The sequence below is a fragment of the Lissotriton vulgaris genome, chromosome 2_1, assembly GCF_964263255.1.
Source record: "Lissotriton vulgaris chromosome 2_1, aLisVul1.2, whole genome shotgun sequence".
NCBI classification, from domain to species: Eukaryota; Metazoa; Chordata; class Amphibia; order Caudata; family Salamandridae; genus Lissotriton; species Lissotriton vulgaris.
The window spans coordinates 1,715,671,753-1,715,695,701 of record NC_141687.1 but is presented as its reverse complement, the minus strand read 5'-3'; positions in this window follow the sequence as shown (position 1 = coordinate 1,715,695,701).

Genomic DNA, 23,949 nt, shown 5'->3' with positions numbered 1-23,949 from the left:
TTCGGCAGCTTGAAGCACGAACCATCAACCCACAAAGTACCATCACACTCTGGAAGAGGAGTATCCCTAAGGTCTATCCTCCCTTTCGTTTCTTCCTCAGTTCTAAGGAAACAATCATGCTGTTCTTCAACATTATCTGTCTCAGCTGAAATCGACAACAACGTAGCTGGATTCAATGTGTTGCATCTCTTAATGTGCACATGACTCGCTAACAAGGTCAATTCGTAACCCGACAACCTAGCACTGGTTAAATGCTGTGTCTTGGTACGATTCAACAAGGTATCCACTGCATGTGGAACTATCACAATCAATGTATTGTCCATAACCAAACCAGCAGACTGTTGAATAGAAACAGCCGCTGCTGCTGTAGCTCTCAAACAACTCGGCAACGCTCTAGCTACCGGATCTAAAGTCGACGAAAAATAAGCACATGGACGCTGCTTATCGCCAAACTGTTGAGTCAACACTGACAATGCACATCCCTCTCTCTCGTGGACATACAATGTGAAAGGCTTACTGTAGTCGGGAGTACCCAACACAGGAGCCGAACACAACTCATCGCGAAATTCCGAAAAGCTCTTCTGACATTCGTCAGTCCAAGGAATAGGATTTGGAGTATCCTTAACAGTAAGAGCTATCAAAGGCTTCGCTAACAAGGAAAAATTAGGGATCCACTGTCTACAGTACGACGTAATACCCAAAAACGCACGTACTTCTCTCTGTGTCGTAGGCACACTCATTTTCGCAATCGCTTGAATTCTTTCTGGGGTCAGTTTCCTTCCCTCCTTCGATAACAGGTGACTTAAATAGGTAACTTCTTGTTGACAATATTACAACTTGGAAAGAGAAACTTTGTGATGAAAATCAGACAAGTGGCGTAACAGCGGCAAGGTAGCCTCTCTACAAATCGCTTTATTGTCAGCAGCAACTAACAGATCGTCAATGTACTGGATAAGAGCAGCACCATCAGGTAAAACCAACAAATCAAGTTGCGTTTTCAAAGCTTGGCTATAGATCGATGGACTCTCACGATAACCTTGAGGAGCGCGCTTAAAGCGGAAAATTCGTCCTCCTAAAGAGAATCCAAAGATATCTCTACTCTCCACGGCAATCGGGATGCTGAAGAAAGCATTCTTCAAGTCAATCACCGAAAACCATGTGGCTGTAGCCGGAATCAAAGTCAACAAAGCTTTATAAAAACCTACTCATAATGATATCAGATACAACAGGAAATTGCGGGACAACTATCTTATTCACCTCGCGGAGATCGATCACAAACCTATATACATGAGGTTGTGAAGAATCTGTTCTCTTCAGAACAGGCAAAACGGGACTATTGCACACATTACCTCTCGTTTCCTCAATCACACCCTTTGCAATCAAATCATAGATAATCGCCAAAAGTGCTCGTTCACCATCACTCGAGATACAATACTGTGGAATAGGCGGTAACCTAGCATTTGCCTTCAATGTCACAACATATGGCAGAATCTCCAAGAGGCCTACATCGTTCGGACCAGTAGCCCAAAGCGAATCAGGGAGGGAAGACAATTCAGGTGGAAGTCAATCTTTAGATATATACATCGGAGAGATCACTCTCTCGCCCAATGTAAGATGTACTCCCCACGGAGAACAATACAGCGTTGCATACAATCTCTTAAACAAGTCCAATCCCAACAAGTTCTCACCACAACCGGTAGTCAAAATGAGGGGTGCTTCAAATTTACAAGGTCCAACAGAAAGAGGCAACGGAGTAGAAATTGGATTCGTAACCGTGGCGCCCGAAAAACCTACTGAAACATTCTCCAAGCCAGACAAAGGTGCGCCAGGGAGTTTAGAGTGCATAATAGAACTCTTCGCAGCACCAGTATCCAACAGAAAAGGCTCTGACACACCTGATGCAATCACTTCAACATAAGGTCCACTCTGATCTACCGGAACTGAAACAACTCCCTCTCTTTGTCCATGGCTGTCCTAGCAATCATTATTATCCACTTCCTCACCTTCGACGTAGTAATCATCCATATAGTACTGTGCCGTCCTACCAGACGCACCATTCTGCTGATCAAAACTATTCATAGAATTCTGTGGAGGCAAAGAATGCACGTTCTGACCTCTACCTCTACCTCTAGGCGCTTGTTGAGCACCTCGACCTCTCACACCAGAAGCACCATTCGTGTGCTGTAACAAAACCGGACAACTACTCTTGAAATGGCCCTCTTCTTTGCAATACGCACACTGATTAGGCCCATACGGAAAACGTTGTTGAGAAGACTCGTTCCTTTGCGAGTTTCTCGAATATTGCTGATTCTGCTGACAATCAATTTGATTATTACGAGGTGGATAAGCTTGTTGTAGAAGAACTTTAGTCTTCAATTCCTTAGTCTTCTTATCTGCTTTCTCTACCTCATCTTTGCGCCTATTTTCATAGTACTGGACCGTAGCTAAAATCTGCGCTGACATGGAAACAGCCCAAGCACTCTCAGAATCCTTCAACTTATTGCACAATTCGGGAAGCAAATTATGTACGAATTTGTCGACGAACAATCTCTGGCCACCCTCAGTAGCCATATCCTGACCACTATGGTCTACAAAGGTCTCTTCAAATCGCGTGAAAAAGTCGGACACAGTTTCATCTTTCTTCTGCTTGCACGCAGACAACTTGTCCCAATTGACACGCACTTCAGGCATCAAAGTCTTCATATCAGTAATAATCTTACCAGGAAGTTCAGTAATCAAATCCTCAGGCTCAGCGCCACCTACTTGTCTATCATCGGCATCTCTAAGGTGAGCCCATGTGTCACCTAATTCCTGTGCATGATCTGTGTGACGAATCTTACCCCAAATAGGCTGTGGAACAACATTCCCAAACAACGGGCCCGATTCACAGAATGAACCTAAGACTCAATCGTAAACTTACTACTATTTTGGTATTCACATAATGCACTTACTACTTTTGGCATTCACAGAATGAGCTTACTCATTTCGGTATTCACAGAAGTTAGTAGTCCTAACTTTAGGACTCCTAAATGCCTTCTCTGAATACCGAAAGTCTTAATATTAGGATTTTTCTCAATTTAGTAGTAGTAAAGTTAGGACTCCTAACTTTAGGACTCCTAAATGCCTTCTGTGAATACCGAAAGTCTTAAAATTAGGATTTTTCTCAATTAAGTAGTAGTAAAGTTAGGACTCCTAACTTTAGGACTCCTAAATGCCTTCTGTGAATACCGAAAGTCTTAAAATTAGGATTTTTCTCAGTTTAGGAGACCTAAAGTTAGGAGTCCTAACTTTACTACTACTAAATTGAGAAAAATCCTAATTTTAAGACTTTCGGTATTCACAGAAGGCATTTAGGATTTCTAAAGTTAAGAGTCCTAACTTTACTACTACTAAATTGAGAAAAATCCTAATTTTAAGACTTTCGGAATTCACAGAAGGCATTTAGGAGTCCAAACGTTAGGAGTCCTAACTTTACTACTACTAAACTGAGAAAAATCCTAATTTTAAGACTTTAGGTATTCACAGAAGGCATTTAGGAGTCCAAACGTTAGGAGTCCTAACTTTACTACTACTAAACTGAGAAAAATCCTAATTTTAAGACTTTCGGTATTCACAGAAGGCATTTAGGAGTCCTAAAGTTAGGACTACTAACTTCTGTGAATACCGAAATGAGTAAGTTCATTCTGTGAATGCCAAAAGTAGTAAGTGCATTCTGTGAATACCAAAATAGTAGTAAGTTTAGGATTGAGTCTTAAGTTCATTCTGTGAATCGGGCCCAACATATCTATATCTGCCAGATTCATGATACACGAACCCACAGTCTGAGTTAGCTCCTTATAGTACCCTGCTGGATTTTTGCGCGGATCAGGCAAAGTCTGCTTAGTAGCTAAAACTTCAACACGCTTCCAAGGAACATGTACCCAAACTCGCTGAAAGTGTGGCAGAATAGCTGGATTAGCAGCTGTATCACCAGGTCTCCAAACTGGAGGAACCTCACGCATAGGATACTGACGCGCTTTTCTCCTAACTGACGAATCAGGCTCAAACAGTCGCTCAGAAGGAGTTGCACTCCGGAACGACAACAATGTCGCAACAGCTTTCTGAATCTCGAGAAGACCCACAATGGTCCCTTTCGCAAACTCTAAACGTATTCGGTACAACTCAGAAGGAGCTTGACCTACTTCTTCAAACCATTGTTCATGAAGGAACACACACATCATTTCAAAGACGTACCGTTGCTTCGGTGCTTCCCATTGATGGAAAACATCCATAATACCCTCAAGATCATACTGTGTAGAATACGTAACCCATTTACGCACCATGTGATCCAATACTGTTTGTTCATTAGCATCAGGCAACTGACTACCCGATTGTCTACGCTCAACAACAGGATACATACCCAATGATCCGAACAGAGGAGAAAAAATACTAAAAACGACAGCAGTCATTTTTTGTCTAGCAGAAGGAGAAGGTGAAAGAATAAGAGAAGACGGGACAATATGAGAAGAATCCAAAGTCAGAACAGAAGGAGTATTATAGACAGGCGTAGGAGTAGCAGACGAAGAAGGAGACAAAGGCGGTGGCCCTTGAGAAGGCTGCACCAAAGGAATAGTAGCCAACGGAAGTGGAGCTGGCTGTGGAGAAATCGCAGGTGGCAAAGCAACCGGAGGTTGCGCAACTACAACTGGTGGCGGTGGTGCCGTAGCATTCTGTGCATAAGGGGGTGGCGAACTCAATAGATGCGACATTAAAGGATCTTTCGCAAGATCTTTCTTTTCTTCCTGATCTTTAGGCGGCAAAACTGGGTAGCACTTATCTACCGCTAACTTCCTGATCCTAAGCATCTGTTCTCTCTCTTGCTCTTCCTCATTATCCCTAAACTGTATAGCAGCTTGCACCATTGACAAACCTCGTTCTTGTTTATTCTTCTTCGCTAACTTAATTTCTTTCTGTTTGGCTTCTTTGAGCCATATGCGGAAAGAGTCAAACATCGCCGGCCGGGCTTTCTTCCTGAACAGTTTAACTTCGAGATTATCTAAAATCTCTGTTTCAAAGCTACCATAACGGGGCCACTGTAGGACACCGTCTTTTCTCGTATATTTAACTCAGATGTCATTATATCCGATGGGGCCCACACCATGTTTTACATAGAGCTCATAGGTCGGAGTTCCAATCGGAGGAACCGGACACGAATCCTTCAACCGGGAATCCCTAGAACAACCAAAACCAAATATCTTTCCAAGTCTGCTAAGACTAGGCATCTTCGCTCACTAGTCTAGCTTCAAACTTCAAGGGAAATCTCAAAACGATAGTCTCGTGAATATACGAGTCCCTCGGCTTTGGGGCCTGCAGGTACCAAATCAAAGCGATCCTCGAAGGGATACCAAAACAAACTAAGGACTGGGAGATGCTCCACTCATACTTAACTGAAATGTCGATGGCGTCACCAGAAGACCCGTCTATCGTCTCGCTCTAAAAATCGTCTATGGCTCCAAGACAGGGCGACAGTCAGGGCAGCAGTCCTTCGTAGCTGTCGGAAAGCGGGGAACCTCGCAGCAAAGACTTTCGGACCACGACGACATACAGGGGTCGATGAAGTGGCAGGTCTTCCTCCAGAATTTCCACACGAAGCTCCTCACGATCTTCAGGCTTGGACCGGTACCGCTGAAGTCACCCGACGTTGGGCGCCAACTGATGAATCGGGTTTTAGAACCCAGCAGCGCCAGGGAAAACGCTCGAAGTCTTCGGATTCCCCTGCCTCGGCAAACAGAGACACGGCACACTTCTCGGTGACGTCAAAGACCAAAGTTTAATGGCTGCAACCAGGAACAGAGGTCTACGAAGCACAACACAGGTGGTTCGCTAGAGACTGCACAATTTCAATGAGCGGAGTATGGTCTTTTATGCCAAAAACCACATTCCAGGCTAGCATCAATTATATACAAACTAACCAATCACAGTGTGACATTTCAAAAGTAGCCCATTTTTCGTTGTCCAGCCCACCAGAAATGACCAAGCACATTCCAGTATCCTGTTGGATCAGGCCGGACAAACACATCATAAAACCTCAACCCAAATCAGGGATTATGTCGTAAAGGAAGGAGCAGAAATAGATGAGAAGCAAGATAGAAAGTTGGGTGCAGTGTACTGTAAACTCAGCAATGTCCTGCTCTTTGACCTTTATCTGACCAGCTGCTTAACAAGGAACTGACTCAGCGAGGTCAGCCTCGGGCAAGGGAGTCAGTTCGGCCAGGTCATTCAGAAGTCAGCTAAGGTGTACGTGTCCCAAGGACTCGCTCGGCCGCAGTCATTGGCCTATGTGAGGGCAACCACACAAAATGGCTGCCGTAAACAAATTGGAACCCGAGGGTTCAAACGAAATCCCTGAATACGTAGTGTTCTCATTGATCGATTAAGACAAAAACACTCGTCCGCACCGCACTCGTGATTTGCAGTCCGCTGACACCAAAATCGTCTATATCCGACGACCTTTATTGAACGGGTTCGGAACCACCGAACCACGGACCCTCGAACTACGGGACTACACTTCTCTCCACTCTTCAGTGACTGGACCGGTCGTTACGATCTTTTCTCTTGCCTCCTTTTACTTCTTATCTTGTAGGTTTTGCGTTCGTCTCTCTGGGTCTTCTTTCGGACATTCTCCTGATCTCTCAGTTCACGGACGTCTTACGGCAGGACATCTTCATCCTGACTTCTTGGCAGAATACCTTCGCTGCGCCTTTATGGCGGGTCAGCATTCCGGCGACCTGTTGGCAGGGTGGTTTTCTTCTATTTCCTTTTCGGACGACCATCTGGGTGATTGGCTTTTGTTTGGGCGCCCCTCTGGCTTGTCGGATCATCCTTTTCTTCTTGGGTGATCTTCTTTGCTACCAGATGGGATGGACAGCTTCCTCTTTGTGAATCTTCTCGCTATCCGGGATCATTGGGATCGCCATTTGCTTCAGCTGCAGTGCTTTTGCGTTGGCACAGTTTCGTCTGCGCTCTTTGTGTGCTCTGCTGGTTCCGGAGGGTTACTTCACCGCTCCATGGACCTTCTCCGGTGGGTGAACTTCTCGTGCGAGCTGTCGTTGAGGTTCTTTAGCTTCTTGGTGTGGTGATCTTGCGTCACTCTTTCATTGCACGTCATTGTGCATGGCAGTTGCAAGTTTGTGCTTCACTTCGTACCGTCGTGGTACATCTTCAGTGTCGCTTTGTTCCTTGCCTTTCTTTATCTTCTCTGGCGTTGTCGCTCTATGCCACGTGCGTGCTGCACTTCTGCTTCTGCTTCTTCAAACACTTGGGTACTTGCCTCGCACGTCTTCTGGTGCTTTGGGTGTGGCTTCCTCTCTGTTGGGCGCTGTCCTGTACCGTCCACGTCCGGGGTACACTTGCGCACTTCCAGTAGGTCGTCCTTGAATATTGCTGCTTGCGGTGGACGTCTTGACTCTCCCTCGTCGTCCAGCGTGAGGTTGTCTTCTTCTGCGGTTGCGGTGAGCACCTGTGGTGCTGAGGCGTCACCTCAGCAGTGATGATGGGTCTCCGTCCGCGTCGCTGCAAGCTTACTTTCCCTCGTAGGCTTTCCCTTGGCTTGTCTTGTGCTTGTTTGCTGATTCTGTGCTTCTTGTGCTGCAGTACCATCCAGTGTCCACTAGATGGCAGTGTAGCTTGCTCCTTCTTGGTGACTTTCCTTCCCATGTTGTTTGGGCTTGCAGAACCTGCTTTTGCTGTGGAGTGTGCAGGAGTGGCCTGGAGCCTCTGCTGACCAGGTAAGTCACATCATTTTTTGTTTTATTTTGCAGCATGGGGCAGTGGGGCACCAGCATTTCAGTCCTTATGGTGCGAAGGGGGTGGCTCTGCGCGTGTGTGCTTCACTCTGTGATGCTTCTCCTTTGCCTCCACGCAGTGCAGCTGGTGTTTGATTTTTCTTTTGCTGCAGGCACTCGTGGTCTCAAGTGGGGCTGTACTCCTCAGGCCTCTGCAGCTCAACTCACGCTGAAGGCCTTTCACTCATTTGCCAGGGGACCCCGGAGGTGGGGCTTCTTGTTCTGCACCGGCGGCGGCGATTGCCTGCATTTTGCTTCGCCCTCCCTGCCCACCAGCCTCACAGTCCTTGCTCGGGCAGGGGGGGGCTGATTCAGCTTTGCGCTGTATGGGGTGAGCACCCGCCGGCTCACTCGAATGGTGGCAGCATTTCTGTACTCTTTTCCCTCTCCCTACCCGCTGCAGCCTCAGTCCCTTCACGCGCGGGCAGGGGGGGCTGGGGGCCATGTCCGGTCGTGCGGTGCTGGTGTGCGGGTGGGCGCCCCTGATTGTTCCCAGCGCCGGCAGCTCTTCTCACGCTGCTGGTCGCTCACCGCTTCACTTAGGCAGGCCGGGCAGCATCCCTCATCGCAGCGGGTGGGCTCCGCTTACCGGGCATTTCTTTGCGGCGCGTCTGGCGGCCGTCTTCACTTCTCCTCTGGCCACAGCAGCGGGTGGGCTCCGCTTTCCTTACTCGGTGCCCCACAGCGGGCGCTTTTCTGTCAACGTTTCTTCACCCCGCCGCCGCGCTTCACACACTGCGCGGCGGGGGATGCTGCAGACTGGCCGCGGGTGGGCTCCGCTGGTCTGCCTTATTTGTCTTTTCTTTTTGGCACCATGGCCATGCGGGTGGGCTCCGCTAATGTTCAGTCATGAGGGGGGTCGCTCCTGGCATGCGCGACCCCCCGGGGCCATTCGCAGTACCCGGTCTCACCTCTGGCCTACGGGCCTTGTAGTCAGGTTCGGCCATGGCGGGTGTGCTCCACACGGCCTCTTTTCACCGGGGCAGTCGCGGCCGATACGGGTGGGCACTTCACGGTCCGCTTGTTCTCCTGTGGGTACACCTGCGGCACGGCAGTGCCCGGCGGGGCTAGAGAGGTGCGGGGTGGGCTCCCGGTCACACTCTCCTCATCATTCCAGCCCGGGGCTCAGCACACGCCCTTCGGGTCTTCTCCACAGGCTGTCCTGATCCTGGGGGAGGGGGAACGCCGTCGCCCTGCTTCTCTCTCCCCCTTCACCCACGACGATGGTGCTGTGGCAGGCTTGGCTCAGCCACCACTCCTCGTCGCCAAATGTTGTGTCGTGGGGCCCTAGGCCCACATGGGGGTAATGACTGGACGCAGACACAGATAGTTAGTTAGCTGGGTTAATGAGCCTCGAGCACGTGCGCTCGGCTCCTTTTATTGACTGTGTCACGTGCCTCGCGACATCAGTGGTGGGTGGGTGTTTAGTGTAGGCTTACACAGAGAACAACTAGAATGTGTCCAGCAGGACACAACAACCATCTTCTGGCTATGCTGTACTATCTTCTTCTGTTAGAGCAGGGAGCACATGACCCAGCAGTCTGGAGCCAACTGCTTTCTTGATACAAACAAAACTCTTCGGTTTTCATTAGGTTGAAGTTATTTTTCAGTGACGCAGCTAAGTTAAATTATGAGGAAAGCAGCTACGTGCTTGCTTGTCCAATATTTACGATTCGAAGCGGTGTCACAAACAACAGTGTCAGGTCTTTGTTTTTCATTTCGCACCAATAACCGCGAAGGGGCGCTAGATAAGAACGTTTTACTCCCTGAAGAAGAGGTCTCATTGTTTATTGCTTTATCAGGTGAGATGGCAGTAGTGAAGATCATGACAGACTAAAATTAAATATCATTGAAATTTACACTTTACCTGACAATAGACAATGCAGGCTTGGCAGAGCGGCCAGCGGCATGAGAGGCTGCAGGCCCCAAACTCGACTCTGGCAGCCACGGCTGTGGCCTGGCCCGGACATGTGTGGCATCATGATGAGAGGCCGCAGGCACAACTGAACCCTCACTTTGGCACAGCAGCGGCCTTAGTGTAACTCTGGTCAGGACTCGAGCAGCACCTTGATGAGAGGCTGCAGGTTGCACGCACCATACTTGCTGGCAGAAGCCCCACTCCAGCCAAAGTTTAAGAGACTACATGAGAACTTACGCCTGCTCGCGTCATGCCGTGGGCGGCCCGCCCTGTCTCGGCACTGGCTAAATATAGAACACATTGTTGCACTCTCCCTAATAACGCCATTGTGTCACGTGAATAACGAATGACATGGAGCCTGCGCAGCTAAACCAGCAACTGGGCTTGCAGCAGTCAGAGTCTCTGTCAGGTTGGCTGCCAGAGCAGCGCGCTACATGCTGCTTTGCTCAATGTTATAGCGCACCAGCTTGACTGGTTTACTGCGGACTTATAAATGCGTGACTAAGCATTTCAGTGCGTTGATGCGGACCACCACACTGAAATGTGTTAGTGTCACACGCGAGGCATGATACTTGACAGGACTGGGCAAATCGAAGGTAGGTGTCCAAACATTTATTTTGCTTGAAAGGCTGCTACTCGTTCTGGCAGGATCCCCTGCCTTGCTCACACAACGAGCACCATTTCATTACAACAATTTAAACTCTTTTTTCTGACATCAGATGTTGATAGACACCAACAACAGACTATATGTGTGTCTTTTTTTCTTTATTCTCAGTTTTTTACATGATACATTATTTTCACTGTCCTCATTTTGAGACTACTCTTATTTTTCATACACACATATATTTATTTCATTTTGTTTTTCCCAATTTTTTCTTTTTTTGTCCTTCGCTTGCGTCAGAATGGCAGTTGAATATATTTTGTATACATTTCAAACAACTTTATTGTACCACTTTATTCTCAACATATGTCGGGATGGATCTCTTTCTGTATCCTGAAGGTGCTTGGCTACATATTTACTATGCAATCCCCTGCTGCCACCAGGGTGTCACTGATTGGAATAATGGTTTCCACGATGTGTTCATTACTGCATTTAGTTATCCTGTATGGGTAAATAAAATATTGTATAGCCATACAAACACATATTCCCAACTCATGTTGTTTGTAATAACTCCGACCGTCTACAACTTTAAAATCGCGATATAGGCTGGTTATAAAGTGCAAGTGCTTTGTGCAAGTTTGACTGTGAATAAATATATATATATTTGGATGGAAGGGTGGATGGCAGCGGCTCCTATGAATCTTAGCTGCTGGCGGCATTTCTAAGCATTGTGATGGTAATTACTCATAAAACCATCTATGGAGTTGGCCCACGATATTGGTCAGGAAAGTTACGTTGGTATCAGCCACGTAGGCTACTCAGATCCAGTAATGATGCTCTGCTTACCCCTTAGAATTCAAATGGCTATAAAAGGGGATAAAGCTTTCTCCTTTCTCGCCCCAGCATCCTGGAACAAAATGCCCTTACATCTACGCTCCATCTATGACCATAGCTGCTTCCGCAAAAAGCTAAAAACATGGCTATTTGATAACTAAGCCAGCAGTTTTCGTTCAGGGCCGTCTGCATGCGCCATGAGACTCTTGGAGTGATGTGTGCGCAATACAAATGTCCATGACTTGACTTGACTTTATGGATGGATAGATGGGTAGATAGTGAGATAGATAGACGGATAGATAGATAGATAGATAGATAGATAGATAGATAGATAGATAGATAGATAGATAGATAGATAGATAGATAGATAGATAGATAGATAGACAGACAGACAGACAGACAGACAGACAGACAGACAGACAGACAGACAGACAGACAGACAGACAGACAGACAGACAGACAGACAGACAGACAGACAGATAGATAGATAGATAGATAGATAGATAGATAGATAGATAGATAGATAGATAGATAGATAGATAGATAGATAGATAGATAGATAGATAGATAGACTTACCTTTACAACACTTACCATCCATGGTAAATTCAAAAAACCTTACCTGCCTAGTAAAGACAGCATTGTTAAGGCTGTCTCCCAGATTACATAGATGTCAACTCTCTTTTTTCCAGATTCCAACTATAGTATCTCTTTATCTCTCAAGCAGAGGACAGTCTGGCTCCCTTGAACCTAAAACGGCCATTGCTCATAGCCTAATGATCCTTGGTCACCTCTGAACTAGAAAACAAACAAAAAGAATGTATGTGCTCAAGTTCACCAATAATCCACACAAAGTTATAACGTTCAAGAAAATTATACAAACAACACTTTCAACAAGCCAAACCCAACTTCCTTCTTGCACAACTCCCAACCTCTCATAACCCCTCTAGAATACTCTTTCATGTCATCCACTCCAATGCATCACCACCCTCCATCTCTCAACTCCTCCACTGGCTTATGCAAGACATCAGGAAAATGTCTTCCCTGTGTTCGGCCTCTGCCTCTTTGACCTCCCAATCTACATTCACAGCCAAAACATCAAACACCTGGATTACTTTCAAAACTATTTATCAATCTGACCTTATCAACAATATTAAATATCTCCCTGGCGCCACCAATTACAATTACTTCCTACCGGCAATCATCATGAAAGAGAATTTTACCCTTTTCTCTGAAGAGTGGGGAAAAATGACCGACTCCTCCCTCTCTCAAGAGACCTTCTCTGACACACTTGAACAGAACCCAATATCCCAACATTGTCTGAAACCTTCTGTAAAGCTACAGAACAGTCGCCTACCGCCCCTTCTTTGGGAAGGCCATTGAAAAATGTGATTCCCTATAGCTCACTGAATTCATCAACAAAGTAAACTTACTGGCATCCCATCAACATGAGTTCAGACCTGGACAGGGAATTGAAACAACCTCCCAAAAAATCCAGGATGATATCCATGAATGAAGTTGATCCCTGTCTGTTTTGTAACAGCCCAACAACAGCTTTCAACACAGTTAAACACTCCAGACTACTTAACCTTCGCAAACATTGTTTCGGGTTCAAGTCCATAGTAATTAAATGGTTTGCATCCTTCCTCTCTATGAACAATCAAATTGTAAAAATCGATAACTGCCTTTCTGATCTAGCCTCTATCATTTGTAGATTGCCATAAAAAGGAATCTTATCTTCTACACTTTTCAGCGTAAATGTTGAGCCACTAGCTGACATCTGCAAGGAATTCCAGGACCATTCACAAATATGCAGACGACACTCAAAATATATCTGAAATCATGCACCATAAATTATATTCTCGCTTTGAAAGCAATCCTGTTGATAATCAAAAACTGGATGGAAAACTTTTGCCAACTCTCAATCCTAAAAAAGCAAGCTTTATAAAATATTTTAAACCTGCTATCCTATAGCACCTTAATGTTTGGGATTTCAACTCCCCCCTACTACGCCCTCCCCTTCCCCCACTTTGGAACTAATGGCCCATTCACTACGAAAAATACTTGGGGGCAGATGTAGGTATAAAGATATTTGCGAGTTCTGAATAGCGATTTTTACTGAATCGCTATTAAGAATTCGCAAACTGCCATGTCGATGGCAAATCACAAAAAAATTGTGATTCGGTAAAACTCGCAAACCCCCATACTGAATCATAATCGGAATTAGCATAATCGCAATTTTTAAAAATTGCAAATTTGCCATTCAGGTGCACCCTGATGACATCACACACACAGGAAGTGGCCACACCCATGCTGTTTCTCAGTGGCTGAGGCTATGGGAGAGGCAGAGAGCAGGAGCACACACCAAGGAGCTGCACAGGAGTTGTCAGGCAGACACCAACTTACAGGATGGACACACAGAAGAAGGGAAAGGAGCCTTCAGAGAGCAAAAGGAAGCAGAAATTTAGTTAGAAGGAGTTGGAGGTCCTAATTGAAGAGGTGGTGAAGACACATGACCAGTTATTTGGAAAGAAATCCCTGCATGTCCCTGAATCGCAGAAGAGAAATATCTGGCTGGAAATACGAGGCAAGACCAATTGCATTGGTGTCACCCAGCGCTCCATCGACGACCTGAAGAAGCCCTGGTATGACCTGTGCTCCAGGGCAAAAGAGAGGGTAGCTGACAGGCTGAAACAAGCAAAGAAGACTGGTGGCGGACCATCCACAGCGCCTGAAACCACACCCCCCTGGATGATTTGGTGGAGTCCACTATCCAGCCATAGATCATCAGTGGCATAGGAGACGTGGATAGCTCAGCCCGAGACAACAACAGACTAGGGGTGGGTGGAATTTTCATAGTCAAGCTACGCAAAGTTCAGCGAAACTGTAAAAAATCTCTGCGAGCACGCAGAAATTCTGCGAATACGCAGAATTGCTTGTTCGCAATGCTTTTTTTCCTGTTCGCGAACGCTGTTTGTATGCTCGGGGCAAATATCTCGCAAACACATATTTTGCGAACGCGAACAAGCAAAAAATTCCGCAAAGCCGCGGAACGCAGAATTTTGGGCAAATCCGCGGAACCCGAAATTACCCAAGTTTCGCGAGCGGAACAGAATTTACAGCCCAGGCCTACAACAGACAAGGTAAGATGAATGCACAGCATGGCCTGAAACCCCCTCATCCCCAATCCCCACTCCCCCATGAGCAAGTCCGAATTTCACTCCAGTCCATATTTTGCAAACAACCAGCAATGGATCATGGGAGATGTAGTCTCAAAACCCATATAGCAAATCAGTGAGATTTCTGAACACAATTGCAGGGGCCTCACATCAGTCAATAACCAAGCGGAGGACTGTTAGTGTGAATAGCAATTCATGTAATTTAATGTAACAGAAATGCTGCAAGGCAAGTCAGTAAATAGATATTCTGTATCCACAGGCGAACCTGCACCCCCAGACAGAAGAGGGGGAGACACAAGAGGCACCTGGGCAACAACATATTCAGGAGGAAGAGTCCCAGACACCCACAGATGTCACACCAACACCACCGCACAGATGTAGGAGGTACACAGTGGGAACCCTACAGGAGATGGAGGGGGCAGACGAGGAGAGCAATGGAGCTCCACAGACCATGCCCTGAAACACAGTCACCCATGCAGCTTATCCACACCAGTGGTCTCCGACGCAGACCAAGGGCACACAGTCCATCTGAGCAGGGTGATAAATCCAGTGTCTTCGCAGGTCTTGAGGGCACCATAGTGAAGGTGCAGCGGCTACAAGTGAAGACAATGTGATTAATGCAACGGAAGATGGTGTCCATGAATAAGAACATGAGGGACATTAGGAGGCCATCAATGGATTGAACACCACTGTTGGTGCTGAGGGCATGGAGGACATGACTGAGGGAGTAAGGCAGTTGTGCAGCAAATTGGACAGTGAACGTGGTGCAAGGAACAGGGAAAAACAGCGCATGGAGGCATATACACAAAGGCGGTAAACCGCCTATGCAATGACACATCTGTCCTGAGCAGACGCACAGTGGCCATGCAATTGGAAATGGCCCACTGCAACCAGGATGTTGCTAGGGGGTTAGTGCAGGTCACCACTACGGTTGAACTGCTCCAGACAGTCAACATAGCTGCCACAGGGTCTGGGGATGGTGTAGACAGTGAGGAGGTCACAAGACGCAGCAGCATCACTCCACCCGTTGCTGAGCCCAGATGGCGTAGTGCAAGGCAAAAGGCAGCAGCAGAACAGTCCTCAAGGGAGGAAAGTGTGCACACTGAGCAAAGCACTACTGTGCGTGGCCGCAGGAAATGAGTCAATGCTGCTGCTGACATTCGCTGATGGGTGAGGTAACCCGTGTGACCCAGTGAGAGTGGATGACAATGTGCATGCAGTGTGGGAATGCCACGCTGGGCAACTCAAGACACACAGAGGCCAATATAGTGAGGCAGTGTTCATTCATATTGCCTGATGTAAGGACAATAAAACATCGTTAAACAATTGTCATTAACCACTTTGTGTCATTACTTACTTAGAAATAGTTGCGTGTGATCTCAGCACGTTTGTGTCTCCCATCAGCCGCTCCTACCACACCTGCTGCACTGTGCAGTGGCGGTGGACATTACTCACCTTCTGAGTCTGAATCAGTGATTTCAACTGTGGTTCCCTTCTTTGTGGCCAGGTTGTGTAGCATGGAACTGGTAGCAATGATTTAGGAGCATATCTCGGGGCGGTACTGCCGTGCACCTCCACTTTTGTGAAGGCAGTAGAACCTTCTCTTCAGGAGTCCAAATGTCTGCTCCACCACATTCCGCGTAGACATATAGGCAGCATTGTATCTCCTCTCACTTGGGGTAGATGGGTTCAGGAAAGGGGTAAGTATGAATGCACGCACCGCATGTGCGCTGTCACCTAAGTGGAAAAGGATGAAACATCAATCACAGGCAACAACAGATACATCCAAGGTATACATCAGGGTGTGTCACATGCATTTACCCAGCAGGTATCCTTCTCCAAATTTACCCCCAGCCAGGCGTGTATAGATTCCACTGTGCCTGAAGATGTAGGAGTCATGCATGCTCCCTGGGAATGTTGCTGCTATATCAGTTATGATGTGAGACGCATCACAAATGACCTGAACATTGATTGAATTATATGATTTTCTGTTCCAATATATGTACTCAGTAGCAGAGGGGAGGTGGGGGGTGGGGGGTAGATTGCAATATGTGTCCCATCGATGCACCCTATGACATGTGGGAACTGGGCCATCTTATAGAAATCCATCTTGGTCTTATGCAGTTCCATTTGCGTGGTGGAAAACTGGATATAATGGTGCATTCTTTGAAGCATGGCATCCAGGAAGGTGTTGAAGAAGCGTGACAGGCAACTTTGTGAGACACCTCCAGCTATCACCCCCTGGTAACTACCTGTTGCAAGTAAGTGCAGGCAACAAAGGACCTGCACATGTGTTGGTATGGCCTGCGCCCTGCGTGTCTGGTGCTCTAGGATTGGGTGCAGGTCACGTATCAGGTCTAGGATGGTAGTGGGGTGAAGCTTGTACCTCTCATGTATTTCTGGTTCTGTGAGTTGGAAAAGGGTGATGCACACTCTGGATATGCGTTCCTGTCACCTCCTCATCCTCTGTGCTGCTGTTTGCATCCGCATCCGTCTTGCAATGACATAGAGGGCCACCATTGTGTTGAAACTGATGCATTCTGGGGCTGTTTATATGCAGTTCATCTGGTTACCCCCTGCTTTGAGTTGGTGGTAATTTGCAACTCACAAAAAGCGACTTTGCGAGAAATCGCTATTTGCGATTTTTTGTACATTGGTTTGCAATTTTATTTTTGCGATTTTGCAAATTGCGAGGCGCAATTTGGGCGCCGGTGGATCAAATTCGCAAGATAAGGTATCGCTAACTTGCTTCTCTTTTTTTTACTGATTCCTTAATTTGTGCTTGACTGTTTCCATCTCTACATTTCACAGGGCTCTTTTGCGATCGCAAACGTAGAAATTCTGCAAATTTCTACGTTTGTGATCGGTATTTCGCTACCTACATCTTGCCCAAGGCTCCTCCCTAACCGTGGTTCAAGGCATCAAAAGAAATCACCAAAAGTGTGAATTTCCAACTACAATTGCGAAAGAAACTGAAACCTATCCTGCCACCAACCCACCTAAAAGCAGCTGCCTATTTAAATTTTTTATTTTATTGCGATTAGACTTTGGCAACGCAGTCCTAGCTTGTGCCGCTCAAACTGCTCTCCCCTTCCCCCTAAAAGCAGTCTGACATTCATCAGCCAAACAACTTTCATTGACCAAGAAACTGACCTCATCTCCCCAGTATTCGCGGACCCATACTGGCTCGTCTTTGTACGCAGAATAAAATTCAAGCTGGGATTCTTATATTTCAAAGCAATTAACAAAAAAGCCCCATCCTACTTCTCCTGGAAACACATCTTAGTCTGTTCAAGATGTACCTGACCCCTTAACCCCTGCTTTATCAGCTTAGCTAATTCCTCTCAATGAGAAATGTATGATATGTACTTTGTTAACCCTACCCCTTCATCAACTAGACTCCATCCACTCCCTCACCCTCATTCATTCTTGCCATCCTAACCCTACCTTCCTCTCCCCATTCTTTCTCCAGCTCACCCTTACCACACCGTCCCTACTGTTGTGACGGAGCCAACCGGCTAGTCCACTCACGCAGAACACACATCCCTACACCCTGAGGGCGGGCTCGCCCGAGAGTATGAATAAAAGGGCTCAAGACCGCTCGGGGTCTTGGCCCAGAGATAATCACTGTGTGCGTGTATTTCATCTGGGTGCACCCCCATCACCCAAGACTGCGGCCTACCTGTGTCGATCGCAACTCCACACCTATCAAACCATATCAGCCCCAATTCCTCCCTTCATTTTATTCTTATCTTGACCCAGTACCACGGTTGTAAGATCTTTCTCTCAAGCAACTTTACCTGTTCTTTGAAAGACCATGTTTTGGTGTTACTGTTACCCTGTAAAGTACAACTATACCTTGGGTGACTGTGCACTCTAGAAATACGAAAAATAAATTAAATAATTATTAAATTGAGCAATTTTACTGCCCAGGACTGTCTTGCATTGCATGGCAGTCCCGGGTAGGTAAATCTAGTGACAGGTATCCTGCCCTAAGTAGGACAGAGCCACACAGTACCGTACATACAGAAATGTTGTACCAATTAAGAGAGGCCCAGGACCGGGATCCATTATTGGGACACGGTAGGTGCGGGAAAACACATATAAAATAAAAAGTATTAGTGTAGAAATGCACATGTACAGAACACAGACTGAGACCAAACTGTCATGATAACAGTGAATACCACACCCTGTGGCTGCCTGTTATCCCTCTTGCCCCGCCCCCAAGACTCCTGGACACAAAATAAAACCATAATAAACCATGGTTTATTATCGTTTTATTTTAATTTTCTATACTGCTGGAAGGGGGTGATGCTCTTCCACCATAGCTCAGGAGCCGCTGCAGTCTGTATGCTGATTTCTGTATTCTATAGAATGTGCCTACATAGAATGCAGGATCAGGACAGTGGATTACTGACCATCTGCTTTAAAGGTGGTTGTGCTGTGTTGCCAGGATTAAACGGCTTTCCGACAATTTGACTCATATTTTTTCCAATATACCAGCTATTTGTGCTATATTGAGGTTTGCACTACAGGTCCTCTTTGTCAGTCCCAGTATCTCCCCCTGCATAGCCTGCTTACCTTTGGGTGTTTGCATTTGCCCGGCCAGTTGCAGAGGGCTAGCGTTTGTTTCTGGGAAGAGTACATTCTGCCATGCTGACCTGTGTTTACCCCACGACTGGAGCATCAGCATAGGAGCTCACGTAGAAGCAGCGTAAGTACTGTTCCATCAAAGTACATCAATCTTTATAGGATGGAATAATTATATTTTTCCCCCAACTAAGATGGAGGTTTTTATTTCAATGCAAGTATCTGGCACACATCTTATTTTGGATTTCCTATTTAAGGAGACAATTACCTATCTTCTTTCTTAGTAATTATACAAGAAAATTTGAGAGGTGCACTCGGTGAAGTCAATGATGCAAAAAGTTCATAGATTTTGTGACTCTTCTGTTCTTTCTTTCTTAGTGTTTATATTTGTTAAAGGAATAGTAAGATTGTAGGAGAGAAAGCTTGCCTATTTTCACTGAGGTCTGCTGGTTAGGACGAACAGACTACTGCAGAGAACCTCTAGAGGTGAGCATTGAAAAAAGTCAGTAGACTCCCATAACTACGAGACCAAGACGTCTGTGTGTTGCCTGGGTGAGGGACGATTAGTTTACAAGGGAAGAAGTGCCGGTAGACACTGCACCAGGGTCTGATTGGTAAGGCGGGCATTGGGCAATGGGCCTGTATCTGAGTTGCAGCAGTGGGGCGCTTTTTTGGCCATCATGGTGAATTTGGGCTATGTCTGTGCTGGTGAGATGCCGCCAGCGGTCCAGTGGGGGCATATGCGGCCTTCTCGGAGGTAGATGGGTATCTATTACCTCTCTTTTACCATCGGGCTGGAGGTGTCATTACCGGCCCATATACAAATTGAGCAAGGGCTGGGTTGGGGGTGTTATGAGCAGAAGTGGCCTCACTTATCTTCAGGTGTGGTATCCAGTGTGAACTAATCTGTGCACTATGAGCCCTGGCACCTTTTGCATTGGTTTTTATAAGTTAAGAAAACAGGCCTCTTTTCTAGAAAACCGCCTCATTCTTTTCATAACACTTAAAACATTGAAGCAGTGTTTTGGGAAAAGACACCTGCAAATATGGGGCACTTTTTTTAGGGTGCCCGGGACGGGCCAATCAATGTTTGATTCCAAGCTAACCCAGCACTGCACCATTCTTTCGATATGAGTTTAATTTAGGTCTGTGCAGAGGCAAGCCAAGGGGGGTAATTTGTTTTCTAAACTTTGATCTAAAAACATGAATAATTCTTTTTCACGCAGCAAGGCAGTCTGTATTTTCCCGCCATCACGATCCAGCATAAATGTCCTCATAAAGGAAATTCCCGGGCGCAAAGCTCTACAACAGCCACAAGGTGTCACAGTAATATCAGCACTTGACCCGAACCATTCTGGCAACTTCCTCCCAGCACTGGGGGAAGGGTGATAGGCTGAGGCCGCTTGGAACTGACCTCCCATTTTGGTGCTGCAGCAACACGGTTTTAATTACTCATCGCGCTTTCAATCATGGTGGAAGATTGACACCTCATTTAGGAGTGACGTGTGGCACGAGCCCCTCTAATGAATCATCTCTGCTTCACCCTTCCAGGGGTGCTTCTTGCAACTGCGAGACGGGTGGAGGCTGGTGCTTATCAGAAGCTCTGATCTCTGTGACCTTTGCCACTCTCCGCCACTGGGTCCTCGCTGCCGAGCTGCAGGGAAGCTTCCCCCTGTCCTTGACCCTCGGATGTTATCGATTAGCCGAGCGGTTCCTGGCCCTGCAACCCGGTCGGCCTCAGACTTCCATCCAGTTAGAGGAGCCTAGCTTCTTTCTACACTTAGGGGCACATGCATCAAGCTAGGCAATTGTGATTCCTTAATAGCGATTATTAAGGAATCGCTATGAAGGAATCACAATTGCCTATGCATGCAGGATTTGTTAAATATTAACAATTCCTACACATTCTTTAATTGCGTATCGCAAATTGTGATTCGCAATTAAGGAATGCCTTCCCATTCATTCTTATGGGCCTAGGCCCATAGGAGTGAATGGGGCAGCAGTCGCAATTTGCGAGTACCAAATAGGCACTTGCAAATTGCGCATGCAATTTCGAGGGTGCTAGGGGGCCTAAAGGCCACCCTGGTGCACCCCAAAACATGCATGTGTGCACATGTGGCGCCACATGGCACTCAGAAAAAATGCAATTTTATGCATTTTTCTAAGGAATTGCAAATTACCATCAACTTGAAGTTGATGGAAATTTGCGATTCCAAATTGCAAAAACACAATTTGCAAATGCATAATGCATAGCATTTAGGGAATCGCAATTTGCGTTTCCCTAAATACATTCACAATTTAGGTAATCACAAAAAATTGTGATTACCTAATTTGCAAATGCATTTTGTTTGATGCATCGCCAATTGCATGTAACCGGTCGCAAACAGGCCGAATCTGCGAATCGGACAGATTGCGACCTGTAAAATGCTTGATGCATGTGCCCCTTAATTCCTTTTCTACTGTTCGTTGTTACCTTTTTCCTTAAAACTTGTCTTGTCTGCTGTCGCGAATGAGAATATGGCTTAGGGAGGAAAGAGAGAGGAAATAAGGAAATAAAAGAGCAGAGAGACCTAGTGATAGAGCACTGGTGACCCTCAACATTATAAATAGGTACAGCACCAAAGCCGGTATGCACAGCCCCTAGTGACCCGTGCATTGAAAGCCTCTTTAAAGAGGTTGCCATCTGTCTGCCTGTATAGAGCATAGTTACTTATGCTGCAGCTGAGCTGCTCCAAATAACAATGGCCGATTAGTTCTTAGCTACTTCTCAATATGTGTAAAACGTGGGACTTCCAGATTAGTGACATGGAATATCACCTATTGGCACCAGAACTTGAAATTCACTCCCCCGTAGACCTATAGATACCCCTCAGTTAGTTAAGTGCCTGCTGAGCTACCAGCTCCAACCTGCATGTCACTCATGCCTTAACTGTACCTGGATATATATTTTCAAGAGGCAATGGAACCCAAGTAATCTGGAAGAGATCTAGGGAACAATGGCCCCTCATAACAAAAGTCATAGACAGTAATTAACATAGCGATACAATGATATCTATGTTATAGAAATCCCAATGGGAATTGTAATTTTATTTGCATAAAAAATAAAGAAGCTATGAAAAGTGGGACAGTACTCAGCGAGAGTAGGAGTTTCCAAACTCAGCCATAGCAACGTGCGGCCGAAATACAATCATTAATTAGGCCACAAACATATAAGTAGTACCATTGCACATAAATACAGTAAATAAATAATCAAGTTGAGTGTCAAGATACTGAGGCCGACTACGTTTTGATCCCAAACATAATAATGACATCATCATCAGGACACAAGTAAAGCCTGGAAAAAATGCCTGCATGTCATGTTAGGCAAGGTAATAACTGTATGGGAAATCCAACCAAGGCTCAATCTAAATGGAGGTAGAGAATGTGTACCAACATCAACCAACTGATTTTTTTTCACCGCATGTTTCAATTCCCAATTGAACACGCATTGCAGACACACTTTGGGGCACATGCATCAACCTATTTAGGAAGTGCAAACGGTGCGAATCGGTAAATTCGGCCGTTTGCACTTCCTAAATATGTGTTTGGGATGCATCAAGCATTTTTGAGTAATTCGGTATTTTTACCGAATTCCAAAAATGCGATTGCTTTTAAGGAATTGCAAATTTGCGATTCCTTAAAAGCTATGCATCATTTAAAAAAAAAATGTGATTATTCAAATTGGAAGTGCAAATTACCACGAGGTTCAACCTCGTGGTAATTTGCGAAATTGTTTAAAAATGCTTAAAAATGCATTTTAAAACTGTCCAGTTACAGACACACATGTCCTTAGGACATGTGTGTGTGAAACATGCACTTTCAAATGCATTTCAGGGGTGCAGGGGGGGGTCCTTTGGACCCCCCCCATCACCCATGAAATTTTCTAAGTGCCACTCGCAATTTGCTACTGCCTTCCAATTGACTACATTGATTCCTATGGGCCTCTAGGCCCATAGGAATCAATGTAATGCCATTCCTTAATTGCACTTCGCAATTAAGGAATCGCAATTTCCGAAAATTAAGAAATCCTAAAAACTTTTAGGATTTCTTGATGCATAGCATTTTGCATTTCCTAAATAGCGATTCCTTAATTTTCGCTATTTAAGAAATGCAAAATACTAGATTGATGCATGTGGGGGTTTGTGTCTTCCCCTAAGTCAAATCATGTTCCAGTCCCATTCGCCAGCACCAGTTTCTTTTGCATTCTAACAGATCGCCCTGATTCTCTTTCTTGATGTTGGTACACATTTTCTTTCTCGATCTAGATTGATCCTTGGTTGGATTTCCTATACAGTCATCACGTGGCATCACTTTGCCTACTACAAAATACAGACATTTTTCTCAGATATTACTTGTTGTGTCCTGCTGATGAACCCATTATCGAAATGCCGTCAACGTCAGTACCGTGACACTCACTTCTTTATTATTTACTGTAAATATGTGAAATGGTGCTATTTATATGTCTGTGGCCTAATTATTGACTGGATTTTGGCTAAACGTTTCTATGCCTGAGTTCGGAAACTCCATCTGTCAATGAATACTGTCCCACTTTTCATGGTTTCTTTATCTTTGATATAAATAAAATTACATTTTCCATTGGGATTTCTACAACATAGATATCATTTTATCTCTGTGTTCATTGCTGTCTATGACTTTTGTTGTGGGGGACCATTGCTCCTGCATAATAAACTGTACATGGAGACCTGCCATCTCACATGGTACCACAATTTGTCATACGAGATCGGCACAAATAGAGAACTTGATAGACTTGTTAAATGCAAAATAAAATTTCGTTCCTTAGGGCCAGATGTATCAAGGCTTTTGCGACTCGCAAAGGCTGAAATTCGCAGAATTTCGGCCTTTGCGACTCGCAAACGGCCGTTTTGCGATATTTCACATGTATGAAATAATCGCAATTTATTTAATCGCAATTATTTGCGATTCCTTCTTTTGCATAGCATTTAAGG